Genomic DNA, 15,382 nt, shown 5'->3' with positions numbered 1-15,382 from the left:
AATTAAAGTTTTTAAAAGTATGTGATAAATTCTTCAAATACAAAAGAATGATTCATTCAGCAATACTTTTTGTAAACTAATTATTTCAAACACATAGTGGCGTAAGCTACGAGATAGATAAATAAATGGACACCAATATGAAAGATTGAAGTAGTGGACCTCAAACTGTGTAGGTATGTAGAGACATCAACATTAAACATGACAGAGGTTGTATGTCATCCTACCCTCTGCACACTGCATTCCTGCTTTAAAGAAATACAGGCAGTCGTACGAGATACAGTCCGTAGGTTTCTTCTTACATTGAATTTATATGTAAGTTGAAACATATACATTGATTTATTAAATGCAACAAGACATATGTTTGTCTGAACATAGTATTTATTTTTACCTTTCTGTGCATACTTATTTCCACCTTTCTGTGCTCTGCAGTAGACAACACATGCCAGAGGGGATTGGGGCAGGCGGTTTATCAAAGCTAAACGCTAATAAAGGCCAAGAAAACCACAGTACATTACCTATGTTTGAAATGAAGCACAGAGATGCAATACAGTGAGTCCTCAAGTAAAATATGCCCAACTTACAACTCATACTTTCAAAGTTCAGAGACCTAGCTAATGTCTTCCTCCCTCCCTAACTTTGTCACTGTAGGCTCTTAAATGTAGGCAAGAAGGGATTAGGGAATGATGACAATCACAAAATACCAGAAGAACAGCGTTGTTCTGCCTTATCCAGCAGAACACAATAGAGTATCCTTAAATACATACGGTAATGTGCAGGGGAACAATGTCATGGATCAAAACCCCAGCATCTTGGTCACCTTTCCAGCAGACCTATTGATTTTCCAAGATTAAAAGGAAAAGAATTGCTTTTTACATAGCAAAGGTAGTAACAAGTTAAAAGACACCATAGCTTTTAAAGCTAAGGGGTGGGTTCTTCTGATGGGCATGGAGCAATCATGACAAACTTTGAAAAGATAAAGTGATTTTATAAAAATAATCAAGTTTATTTTTTGTATTTGTATATATATATATATATATATATATATATATATATATATATATATATATATATATATATATATATTATGTGTCTCATACCAGTCCATAATGATATTAGCATACTGTATGTAGGCGCCACATTTGAGCCCGTGTGTAGAGAAAAAAATTGGTCTCAAATTTAAAATCGTATGAAGTCCAGCACAGAGAGCACAAATTCTGATGGTGGGACAACATATGCAGAGTTACAACTCAAAAATTCCCTTACAGCTTGTATACCCCGTCATGTGGAATGCATGTACTGTATATAACCTATGGACTCAACTGTGTTGCTCCTAAGGGTCTGAATAGCTCAAAATCCTTAAACTGTTTTCTGTGAATTAACTTGTCTTGGAATATTAGGTCTTTAAGTATTTGTGCTTAATTTGGTCACAATTTATTCTAATATGACTAATTGTTTGGTTATGATAATTGAATTGGATTTGATTTAAGTTACCTTGTGATGATATACTTTGCTGTGTAAGTGATATGCTATATCTAGATTGATTTAATTATACTATTATAATTGTGGTGAAGTATACAGTAAATAATTAAGTGATTTAAAACTGAGGGCCCCCAGTAGCCAGAAAGGCATTACAAGGGTAAAGATTTGACCGGTCTGTGCAGAGTATTTGTTTTTAATATTAACACACATACACTTTGATTTATATGTAATGTTAATATGGTACTTCTAATATATTTCATAATTTTCATCAGCGGCATATTATTCTTTATGATATATGAGTGGGAGATTTGAACACTACAAACAGGATATTTATTTTTAATGCAAGTCTGTATATTTCCATTTTGACAGCCTGTTGAATGGTCGTATGATGATTACTTTCTTTCAGATCTCCTGAGATTGTGAAGGGATTTCTTTTATCATAGGTGCTCAGCCTACAGCTTTCTGGTTGAAATTTAGGGCCCATTTACAGATGCAATATGATGATAAATGTGGGTTTTTTTTTTAGTTTCTTTTATTTCTTTTATTGAATATTAAAATAAAAAAGAGAAAAAGAATAAAATAACATTATCTATGTAAATAGACAAATATTTATCTAGTGGTAGCACAATATAACATACTTTAATTGATTACAGAGTGACACCTTTACAATAACAAGAATGTTTCCATATAATTTAAAGTATTACATTTTAATATTCAATTGTTTGGGAAATTTAAATGGTAACTAAGGAGGCTATGAACATTCCATCAGATATGCTAAATTTTTTTAAACATATTTTGCAGGTAGGTAGTGGAACAGATAATGGAGAAGATGCATCAATTCCTTAATTACCTGTGTTGTAAGACATGTGGGGTCTGTGTTTGTATCCAAAGCCTGGTTAGAGTATAATAACCTAGAAGGTGCTTACATATACATGAGATTCAATTTTTGGTTGATTTATTTTATAAAGGGAAGATTTTAAGAATCTGTATGGCATCTGGAAGTATCTTTACTTTAAGCTGATATAATCAGCAAAAAATCTGATATGATGTACAGCTGGCCATAATTTTATACAAGAAAATGTTTTTGATTCTCTAATGTTTTGGGCGAATACTTCTGCTATTACATTAAAGGCTAAAGGAGGAAGAGGGAACCTGTGGCGTGTGCTATTGGTGAGGGATGTTGTGGTAGAGTGGACACCCTCATAAAATACACTTGCTGAAGGGTTATGGTAGAGTGTAGAAACACTTGTTTGTACAATAATTTTACTGTAGTTAAACACAGTAATACCCTGCAAAATTAAGATTGGCCAAGGCCTTTGTTAAACCAATGGGCCAAGGCATACATGTTACTTTCCTCATTCTGTTGCCATTCCCTGGGAAAGTTGTTATGGATGCAGGAGAGCTGCTTCCATTTATCTCATGAAAACATCAGCTGCATTTAGTATGCGTTTACTGTAAATGAAATCTGCATTCACTGTTAATAACCATTCTTTGCCTTACACAAAGGATCCATATGCATAAACACATAATACAACCTTTTGTATTAGATGTTTAGAATCTAGTATGCTCTACCTATTGATTATAAAGTTTGCCTTACAAGGCCACTCTCAAGGACATAGTTGCATTTTAAATCCCTTTCAATAGGGATTTATAATGCATGAATTATAGGCAGCTAGATAGGGAACTGCAAGACTGCTTTTTTTTTGCTTGGAATAGATATGATTTATACAGTTATTAATATAGTTGGTTGATAGACAAGTATCAAGTGCTGCGATCGAACCATTCATATTCCAATCAGGGATAACCAATGTTGTTAAGAGCAGTTAATGGGTTATTCTACACTTGTTGCAAATTCAAGACAACATGCATTTCAATAAAAAAGCAATAAAACACAATTTGTCAAAAATCAAAGCTCATTGTCTAGCATCGAAAAGGTATAGAACTTTTTACTTTACCTGCAGAAGAGATGTTTTTAATGAGCATCATTTATCAGATGGGCATCATTAAAGCCTACCTTTATGAGGAAGGAAAACTGAAAGAGGTTATTCATCTTTAGATTAACTTTTGGTATGATGTAGAGGAGTGATATTTTGAGACAATTTGCATTTGGTTTTTATTATTTGTGGTTTTTGAGGTATTTAGCTTTTTATTCAGCCACTCTCCAGTTTGCAATGTGGTTGCTAGGGTCAGAACAGAAGTAGCTCAAATATTATTATTATTATTATTATTTAGAAAGCTGGGGACCTAGTTTTCTGGATAAGGGATCTTTCCATAATTTGGATCTCCATACTTTAAGGGGCAGATTTATCAAGTTATTTTTTGTGTATTTCAACTAGGGAATAGTCCAAATTCGATTTGAATTTGAAAAAAATCCGAAATCAACATTTTTCATGTACTGTCTTTTTAAAAATTCGACTTCGACCATTCGCCATCTAAAACCTGCCGAATTGCTGTTTTAGCCTATGGAGGACCTCCTAGAACCTGGAGTCAATCTGAGTATTTTTTGGGGGAAAAACTTTGAATCAAATTCGATCGAATGCGATATTGCTTTGATTCGTACGATTCAAATTCAGTTTTTTCAATTCTAAATTCGACCCTTGATAAACCGGATCACCGGTTTCTGGATAATGGATCACATACTGGTACTAGATAATACAGGTATCCAGATCCTGGTTATACAGAATTCTCAACCTCCAGATAAGGGATCTTTACATAATTTGGATATGCATATCCTGTCTATTAAAAATCATTTAAAATTTAAACATTGAAATCATTATCATCATCATTTATTTATATAGCGCTGTCAAGATACGCAGTGCTTTACTGCAGTTATAGCAAACAGGGAATAAATGGTGGATAACAAACAAGGATTACAGAGTACAATAGGGTTAGAAGGACCTAGAGATTAGAGTTTACAAACTAAAGGTTAGGGTACAATTGAGACATTAGGATTATATAAACACTTTGTCATTTTTGATACAGCAATGATTAATTAAGGTGGGTCTTTAAGGAGCGCTTGAAAGTTTGGAAAGAAGGAGAAAGTCTGACAGCTCGAGGCAGAGAGTTCCAGAGAAAAGCAGAAGCCCGAGAGAAGTCTTGTAGACGAGAATGGGCAGAAGTGATCAGAGGAGAAGTGAGGCGAAGTTCAGAAGCAGAGCGAAGGTTTCGTGAAGGAGTGTATTTGGAGATTAGAGATGAAATATAGGGAGGGGTTTCATTATTAAGGGCCTTGAATGTGAGTGTAAGTAATTTGAATTTGATTCTAGAAGAGATTGGGAGCCAGTGAAGGGACATACATATGGGAGCAGCTGATGTTGAGCGGCGAGCTAGATGAATGAGTCTAGCGGCCGCATTTAGAACAGATTGGAGTTGTGAAAGGTGACTTGTTGGAATACCTGTGAGGAGTAAGTTGCAGTAATCAAGGCGGGAGATGATGAGAGACTGAATCAGTGTTTTAGTTGATTCTGAACTGAGATATGGTCGTATTCGAGCAATGTTGCGCAGTTGAATACGGCAAGATTTTGCAAGTGTTTAAATGTGTGGTGAAAAAGACAGATGTGAGTCTAAGATAACTCCTAGGCAGCGTGCTTGTGTGGTGGAATGAAAGGTGGTGTTGTTTACGGTGAGTGATATCTGAGGGACAGGGGAAGATCTTGGAGGAAATATAATGAGTTCTGTTTTTGAAAGGTTCAGGTTTCAGGTGGCGCTGTGACATCCAGGAGGAGACAGCAGAGAGACAGTCTGTGACTTGGGAAAGGACAGAATTAGAAAGATCAGGAGTAGACAAGTAGAGTTGGGTGTCATCAGCATAAAGGTGATACTGAAGTCCAAATGACTGAATAAGTTTTCCTAGTGAAGTTGTATAGAGTGAGAACAGCTGGGGGCCAAGAACAGAGCCTTGAGGAACTCCAAAAGAGAGTGGGAAAGTAGTAGAAGTAGAGTTAGAGAAGGAAACTTTAAAGGAACGGTCAGACAGATAAGATGTAAACCATAAAAGAGCAGTGTCCTGAATGCCAGCTGAGTGTAGAATGTCAAGGAGGAGTGTGTGGTCAACTGTGTCAAAGGCTGCAGAGAGATCTAGAAAGATTAGAATGGAATAATGACCTTTAGACTTTGCCAATAGAAGATCATTGGTTACTTTGGTGAGTGCAGTTTCAGTCGAGTGTGATGGGCGGAAGCCAGATTGCAAGGGGTCGAGGAGGGAGTTGTGAGTGAGATGCTGGATCAGGCATTTGTAAACAAGCCTTTCTAGTAATTTGGATGCGAATGGAAGAAGGGAGACCGGTCGATAGTTAGTGGGAGAGCTGGGATCAAGGTAAGGTTTTTTGAGGATAGGAGTGATTAGTGCTTGTTTGTATAATGATGGAAAGGTACCAGTAGAGAGTGAAAGATTAAATAGGTGGGTAAGTGCAGGAGAGAGTGTATCAGAGATTGGGTGGAGGAGGCGAGAGGGTATGGGGTCGAGGGAACAGGTCGTTGGTTTTGAGCAGGCTAACTTCATCTAGAGTTGCAGGGGTGAAGGAGTGCAAAGTAGATGTGAGTGGACTGCACGTTGGTCTGAGATTGTTGTCGGACGGTATGCTCAGCCTAATGAGATCAATTTTTTCATTAAAGAAATGAGCCAGGTCTTGGGTGGTAATATTAATAGGTGGAGGGGGTGGAGGGGGGCATAGGAGTGAGTTAAATGTGGCAAACAGCTGCTGTGGTTTGGAGGACATAGTAGATATTAGAGAAGAGAAGTATTGTTCTTTGGCTAATGATAGAGCTCAGTTATAGCAGGAGAGCATGAATTTGAAGTGGATGAAGTCAGGATCAGTTCGTGACTTTCTCCACCGTCGCTCAGCTGATCTACTACATCTTCTGAGGTACCGTGTTACACTAGTGTGCCAGGGTTGGGGTTTAGCTGGCCGGCTGTGACGGGTGGTAGAAGGTGCAAGGGAGTTAAGTGCTGTTGAAAGGGCATCGTTGTAGAGAGAAGCTGCCATATTGGGACAGGAGAGAGTATTAATATGAGATATGGATTGTGCTGATACTGTTGATAATTGTTGTGGTTCAAAGGCATTAAGGTTTCTGTATGTGTGGGTAGAGAGAGATGGTTGTGAAGGTGCAGATGAAAGCAGTATCTGAAAGGAGAGTAGATGATGGTCAGACAGAGGGTAGGGAGAGTTAATTAAGTTGGATGGGTAGCATGAGTGGCAGAATATAAGGTCAAGAGCATGACCCTTGATATGGGTAGATGAGTCGGTCCACTGAGAGAGACCAAATGAATCTGTTAGAGAGAGAAGTTTAGAGGTGGCAGCAGAAGCAGAGTTGTCAATGGGGATGTTGAAGTCCCCTAAAATGAGAGCAGGTGTCTCACTGGAGAGAAAGTATGGAAGCCAGGCAGCAAAGTGATCCAAGAAGGGGGAGTAGGGACCAGGGGGGCGATATATGACAGCAACACGCAGAGAGATTGGAGAAAACAAATGTATGCTGTGGACTTCAAAAGAAGTGAAGGAGAGAGAAGTGGGTATAGTTAGATTTTGAAACCTACATTTGGGGGAGAGAAGAAATCCAACCCCACCACCATGACGGCCATCCGGTCTAGGAGTGTGACTAAGTGAGAAGCCTCCATAGCAGAGGGCAGCAGGTGAAGCGGTGTCTGAGGGGGAGAGCCATGTTTCAGTGATTGCAAGAAGGTGAAGGGATTTAGCTATAAAGAGGTCATGGACTGCTGTTAGTTTATTGCAGATTGACCGTGCATTCCAGAGGGCACATGAGAAAGGCAGGGAGGGTGCTGACTTTATGTGAATTAGGTTTGCAAGATTAGAAGTGCATAAAGTCTGAGAGACTGGAAAAGACCTTGTTGAATGCCTGAGAGTAGGAATAAGTGAGGATACAAACGACCAGGGTTTGGGGAGATGTCCCCAGCTGCAAGTAACAGTAATAATGAGAGTGAGACAAGGTGTGACCTAGATTTGACAGTGCGAGCATTGTATTGTTTGATGGGAAGAGAGGGGATAATAGATTTAACAATACAAGATAGTGTTCTTAGATTGAGATAGGGTGATGGGAACAGTGAAGAGGAGATTACAATTTCAGGATAGTTTTATGGATGTTGGAGTGCAGAGGATATATGCATAAGTATAGAGGAGAAAGAGAAAAATAAGGCAATCAAATTAAACATAGTTAAACAGTATAAACCCAATTGTATCTTAATTGGGATCATGTACAAGGTACTGTTTTATTAATTCAGAGAAAATCAAAATCATTTTTAAAAATTAGAATTTACGAAAAAGCCCATTGGAAAAAGCCTTCCCGTAACTTGAAGCTTTCTAGATAACGGGTTTCCAGATAACGGATCTCAGTTACAAGTCAGTGGGAGAAAATAAGGCTAAAATTGCAAGCTTAATCAGTGCCGCGATAGATGTGGAAGCATGTTACTGTAATTATGCATGAGCTTCTTAATATGTTCATTAAATACAAAGCATGATTATGAAAAAACAAAGGTATAGTGATTCAAAAACAAATGCTGTCATTTTTCAAATTTGCTAATCTATATCAGTACATTGCCTAAATGGACATTTGTTTTCAGTGTTTATTTACAGTGTTTTCTGGTTCCTGAAAGATCACACAAAGAATTAATCTTTCCTGTACTCGGTGGGATGGGAAAAATACAACTTTCTTGCTCTGGATGCATGGACACTAACAATATTTTATTAAAGCAATAACGGCTTGGTTTTATTAGCAATTACACATTTCAAGGTGCGTAAAAAAAGTCAAGGACAAAATCGTTTATCCTGGCAAGGCATCTGGATTATTAGTTCATAAAACAAGGTACTAGTATCATTAATTATTGCGTGATATCTTAAAAAAGAAAACCTTTTAAAAGAATATCTTTCTTGTGACTGGAAACTTTCGACTTTTGCCAACCTGTTCATTTGCAATACCCACGGCAAACAGTTGCTCTGTACGATTAGGGATGAAACAAATAAATGCTTTTTTTGTGTGTGTGTAAAATGACAGAATTGTGTCACTTTTTATCAGACTCCAGTGAACAGATAAAATGTTAATTAAAAATTAGGGATGCATGAATGTTTTTATTAGATATTGTTTTTTGTGCACAGTAAATCTCCTTTTATTTATCCGTGGGATATTCTTTTTAAACATTTGACCTTTGTGATCAAACCGTTGCAGTCCATTTAGTACCAAATAACAAAATAAAACTGGAGAAAGGTAGCATAAGCTGCAGACATTTAATCCTGCCATAATTTGTATTGAAGCACCAACTGTTTCAGGTTTTGCATTTTAGATGTATAATTAAACTGGTTGGAATTAGGAATGCCTCTCTGTACCTTACAGGCAATAAAATAGAAACGAGCTTTGCTGCACTCAATGATTTGTAGTTGATTTTAAGACTAAAACTTTCAGGAGGAGCCGATATTATTGTAGATTACATTTGGGCCATCAGAATTAAAAGACTATATTATTAAAGTGATGTAAAATTGATTTAAAGTTACACATAGACGGAATGGCTTGACCCATAACCTTCAAATCATGTGGAAAAAAAAAACAGGGACACTTCTAGAATCTCTGCTAATAGGGCTGCACTGATTGCTCAATAACTCAAATGCAAACAGTTTGCCATAAGTGCAGCCAAGCAACTTGCTTTTATTAGAAACTTCCCTAATTTTTCATTTGATCTGCTAACCTTACCATGAATTTCTTGAATTGATGTATCATTAAGCTTTTGACCAACGCACCCACTTTTATTAAATCCGGTAAGTGTGCGTTCACCTATATGGACATTATATATATATATATATATATATATATATATATATATATATATATATATATATATATATATATATATATATATATATATATATATATATATACACACATACATAGTTTCCAAACCAGCACTCCCTTTAGTGGAAAAAACGTAATTTTTATTATTACATGGTATCTTTTCCCTATATATATATATATATATATATATATATATATATATATATATATATATACACATACATACTGTATATATATGGATCATTATATACCTCTGCAATGAAATATCTTAAATGTCAGTACGCTCCCTTATTTCACAAAAGCATGCGTGATAAGGAAAGCACATTAACATAAACTGCACTATATTTTTCCTAACCATTGCTACAGTCAGACTATGACCTGCATTGATTTATTGACTTTTAGAAAGAATTAGCTGCTAATAAACTCATTAATGTTGTACTTTGTCATTACTTTAGAAATTACATTAATCATTTTGTTCTATATCATAAAATATCAAGATTAGTAGTTTTGCTGTTGAGAGCATCATTTATTTTATAATTAGGACTCCTATGTGCAGGCATAAGGTACGTTTCATACCATTGTATAAAACCCTGGTTTACAGAGTATTGGGATCCACAGTAGTAATTTGTTCTGAAATCAAATCTATAAAAGGCTGGGAGAATAGAATTTATTAGGATTTCTAATGGGTGAGTGAACGCTAAGCACTTTGAGACATCATTCAGGTGGGCGTTTTCTAAGCTATTTAGGTATTTACTTGTTAACTTACATATTATCCTTGAGAAAGGTCCCAAGGAGATCCGAAAGCTGGATTCACAGTGGTGCTGTGTGAAAAAAAATACAGTTAAAATGTATAAAGAAACAGAGTGAGAGTGTGTGTTCCTAAACCTAATACACTATGATATATAACCACCGTGCGGAGTGGGTTGGAATATAATTTTAATACCAGCACATTGGTTATTAGGGGAACGTTTAACATGGGGATGATTGTTAGTAATATTACATATATGTTTATTTACACATATATTTTGGGGTAATTATGTACACCATGATATTCTGTGGCAAATGATGTGCCGTTTTGTGGATATAGAAATAACATCAGTGGCAGTATGACAGAAGTATATTGAGGCCCCTTTGAGCGGCAGTACAGGAATAGGATCCCTTATCCGGAAACCCGATATCCAGAAAGCTCCGAATTACTCTGAACAGTAGCTTGTACTTGATCCCAACTAAGATATAATTAATCCTTATTGGAAGCAAATCTAGCCTATTGGGTTTATATAATGTTTAAATGAATTTCAAGTAGACTTAAGGCATGAAGACCTAAATTATGGAAAGATCCGTTATCCGGAAAACCCCAGGTCCCAAGCATTCTGGATAACAGGCCCCATACCTGTACTGACATAAGGATAAATTGATTATAATATAGCTTACAACAAACCTTTTCAATTAGGTTTAGCCTTTCACTTAGGTTGGGATGGGTAGTGACGTAACATAAAAGATATAATAAGTATAATAAATGCTGTGGTGGAAGTAACACTGTGTTAGTCTCAAAGCATGACACAATGTAACAGCTTAAACGGAATTGGTACCATTATTAGTTGGGACATAATTAGAAACAGATAATATTGTAACATTTACAGTGAAGTTGTTTCCCTTTATATTTATGGTAAAAGGTTAGGTGTCTATAAAATTCCATAGTATGGTGTTTGGTTATGTTAAGCATCCACAGCATTAGTTGCTGTTTTTTAAGATATAGCAATGTGATTTCAATATAGAATGGTGTATAATTATAATATAATATAATTCTATTAGTGTTAATGAAGCTGATTATGTGTTACAGCTGTTGTTTCACACAAGTTATGATGGTATTTTTAGTAATACCATTTTGACCTCGTGTAAGACAAAACTCAGTAAAGGAAAACCTTTAGTAATAGTCAGGCAATTTATTCTTACATAATACAACATAACAGTTTTGTCTGGGTAAGCTGTTGAAGTAACACACAGAATGTCAGCCAAGGACTTACCAAAGACCCACCTCTTGGTCCAGGCGTTATATAGCTTTCAGAAGGCATTTACAGTAATTGTGACAAGGGGTTCACGGAAATACCATACATGGTCCGGCGAGGAGACTTACTGGCATATATTTGTACATTCCTGTAAGATGTGCAGTTTTGCAACATAAGAGATTTCTGGTTCCAACTGTCCACAGCCTCGTAAACATCTGTTGGCTAAACATAGCCATTGTGGTACAGACAACTATTGAGCAACACTTCTGCAAAAGGGCATAAGAAACATGCTGACACTATGCTGACACTCTGGAATCTAAGTAACAGAGTGGGGATCATTTATTTGTATGGCCTAGTATAAGTTATATGAGTGACCATTGTCCACAGTAGACCATTTAGCCCTTTTTAGTCCATCCTGCCTTGGGCCCTATAGCATTATGGCGTCATAGAGGGCGGGGGTGACAACAATCAACCCTCTGACACTAGCCATTCGTCCGTCTTAGGAATTAGACCGTTCCAGACATCAAATTTCACTGACATACCTCTCTTGAAACATTAAATATGTTTCACATTAGTAATTACAGGTACAGTAAGAGTGCTGAGAGGACCCCCAGGAACAAGGGAGGTCTATTATAAATGGGACAGTGGTGTACGCTGTTGTGAGTTACAGTTCAACGTCATGGCAGCACCAGTACAGAAGTGCAGCTGAAAGCTGAAATCAGTGAAAAGAAAAAACAGGAAGCTAGGGAGCTACAGATACATCCTGTTTCATGAAATAACTTGGTTAAGTGCAGTTGGGAACAGAAAACCCTATAAAATGACAAAGAATATACAATATACATGTAACATGTTATAAGAGACTAATATAATACTGATTTCATTACTATTGAAAAGTAAAAAATTATTCTTTCTTTCTTTCTTTCTTTCAAACCTCCCCACACATGGCTGAGAAAAGCTTTATCTTATAGATGTAAATCAAATGAAAGCAGAAGTTGGGGGGAGGTGCTTATAGCACAAATTCTAACAGAGAAATATAGACCAAGTATTAATGCTAGAATGACATGGATAGACTTAATGAAACTTTCAATGGAGTTCTTTAACCAGCTATAAAATTTTACCTTATCATTTGGAATAACTGAACTGTTCTATAAAAAGATTACACTTATTGTTGCAGTTCTAAAACTTTGACTATATGACATTCAACAAACATTTCAGAAACAATATGAGTACAACCTTCTTTTTCCTATCAAAACACATGCTAATCTAAAATCATACTATTCTGGTCAGCTATTCTATTTATTTGAACAACCTCTATGTTTATAGTTACATAGTTAAATTGGGTTTAAAATAGACCATAGTCCATCAAGTTCAACCCCTCCAAATGAAAACCCAGCATCCATACACACACCCCTCCCTACTTTCACACAAATTCTATATACCCATACCTATATTAACTATAGAGCTTAGTTTATGATGGTGATAAGATTTATATTTTTTTTTTTATAGATTTAACATTATGGGCGGGACTATTCTTGGAATCTAGACTCTACTCAATACTAATATTAGCACATGACAGAGTTCTATTATTATGGGGTCTATCATTTTTTCTTTTTTCTCTTTTTTCTACGTCAGTGCTGTTTCCACACAACCGGCTACATATAGAGCTGAGGACCTGGGGCAATAATACAATAATAAGTAATTACAGGAAACTTCCCTTCTAAAAACCTTTGAACCAGATACAATTTTACCTTTGTTGTTTTCATAACTAATCTAAAACTAAACATATAGAGAAAATGTTACATTATCACATTCCCATTGTTCTTATCAATTGCACACAATTTAACTATATCACATTCAATACTGTATGAATCTAAAACTTAAAATTAACCCATTTCAATATCAGTCCATCAGTTCATTATAGGGGAAAGTCCAATCAGAGAGACATCATGGCTTTGGATAGGCATATGAAGAAATATTCAACAGTCACTTGTATTCAGTCAATGCAGCAGTCTCTGTACAGTTCTTTTAAGAGTTCATAATCAGTCCATGGATTCGATATTAGGATAGGCAAAAATGTAAAGGCATCACAGATATGAATGGCAAACTTGGAAATGGCTCTTTGTATGCATGCAGAGTTTCTTTCAATGAGTGGTGGGATCAATGATAACTGTTCTATTTGAAATGGATTGGAATAATCTCAACAGCTACTGATGGAATTTTGCGCAGATCACCAACCTGGAAACAAAGAGACAATGTGACAATATCTGGTGTTCTGATAATACTGACTTATCTAGTGTACTAGCTAAAGAACTCTAATGAAACTACTGTATGAACTGTCAGTAATGAGAAGTGGTTGTACATTTATGATTTGAGTGAAGGACTTTTGTTTTCTTGTGCTTAATTCAAATGGAGAGAGTCCACAACACCTGATAGGATTGTTGCGGAGAATTGACAGGACAGCTGGGAATAAATCCAACCAAATGCTGCCAGTAATTGTGTTGTTGGAAGTGGGATGGTACAAAGACACAACTCCACTTAAGATCAGTGATATTTGCAAATTTGTAACAGAATCGAAAATTTAATTGTGTAAATTATCAAATACAACCTGTACTGTTTCCTTCTTATAACAAAATAATATTGATTAATCATAACCAGGAAAAACATTTAACAAGTTCTCTCTTGTATCTATATTTATATTTATATTTTTAGCCTAAATGAAAATGACATAGACCCATTTTAGTAGCATCATTTATTTCTACAAATTTGGTAGTGAAATTACTGGTTATCAGATAAAATGAACAATAAATTTAAGTCACTTCTGCATTTTCTTACACTTGCAGACTTGTGATGCAAGATACACAAGTGCAATGATTACGGGAGAATTTTTCTGTAGCAGCGGCACAAGCACATATGCTGCATTTTTATTAACTGAAACTTATTTAATTAGAAAAAATATTAACAACAACATAACCCACAATATAATACTCCTCTCTTGTTGTACTGCAAATGCAGTACAATAATATGAAATAATAGATTCACATCTGTCTAGAGAATAATGAAAATAATTTAACCTGTACCAATGAGTGAATCGGGTATGGATCCAAACTGCATCAAGTTCACCTTCATGTTGGTGAAAAAGATCCAGATGCAGGAGATACAGAAAAAAAAATACAGATGAATATGAAATGGTAAAGTTAAAAATATTTGCTGTGGTTAAAAGTTCCTGAGCCAGCTGCCTGACAAAAGAGGAAGTTACAAAACAGTGAGAGAAGTTGGAGCATCTGAAATATTGTGCAACGGAGGATTCTGGGAAATGTAGTTTTTATGACAGTACCAGCAAATAGAATTCTACTTGTTATTAATTGGACTATGAACTAGATTTCCTCTTAAAGGGTGCTGTAAGTCTAATGCACCATTAAGTACTTCAGTGTGAAACAACTGATCCTGATTTATTTGGTCGGCAGGAAGTTTGTCTTCAGAATATTCAGGGGTAGTACTACTGTTAATAAGCTTAAAACATTCTGAACCATTAGCTCAATAAGAATCTTTATTACTGGGGCTGCACCGTCTGTGTAACCAAAAGTTCTGAGATTGTGTAACCCTGTGTCACTCTAAAATTGCCAATAGGCACATTTAAATTTGGCATTTAATTGCTCCTGGGTATCCACATAAAGGACTGGATCTAAGTTTGCTGAGCAAGGAGCAGAGAATAGGTGTAATGTCTCAGCTGAAGCATATGTGAGAAATATCACTTTCTATAGGTTGGCAAAAGCCTGCTAGATCTAATGGCATGCAATTTGTATAGTAAAATATTTTCTCTTACAATTATCCTTTATCTGTCACAGTAGAATGTCAAGTTGTGAGGGAAGAATACTATCGCCTTCTGGCCAGGAAAACACAGTCTTGTCCCCTCCACTGTGACACTTAACAAAGGCTTTGAAACTTAAAATGTTTTGGGCACTCAACTAGCATATCTAGGAGGATTGTTAGATATTCTAAACTGATGGAACATGTTTTTTTTCAGATCACAAGTCAAACATAATACCCTTAGAAAACAGTTATCAATCTGACACATAAAGATAAAAAAAAGAAGTAAGGTTAGT

This window comes from Xenopus laevis, chromosome 9_10L (genome assembly GCF_017654675.1).
Source record: "Xenopus laevis strain J_2021 chromosome 9_10L, Xenopus_laevis_v10.1, whole genome shotgun sequence".
Taxonomy (NCBI): Eukaryota; Metazoa; Chordata; class Amphibia; order Anura; family Pipidae; genus Xenopus; species Xenopus laevis.
This window is presented reverse-complemented; position numbering follows the sequence as displayed.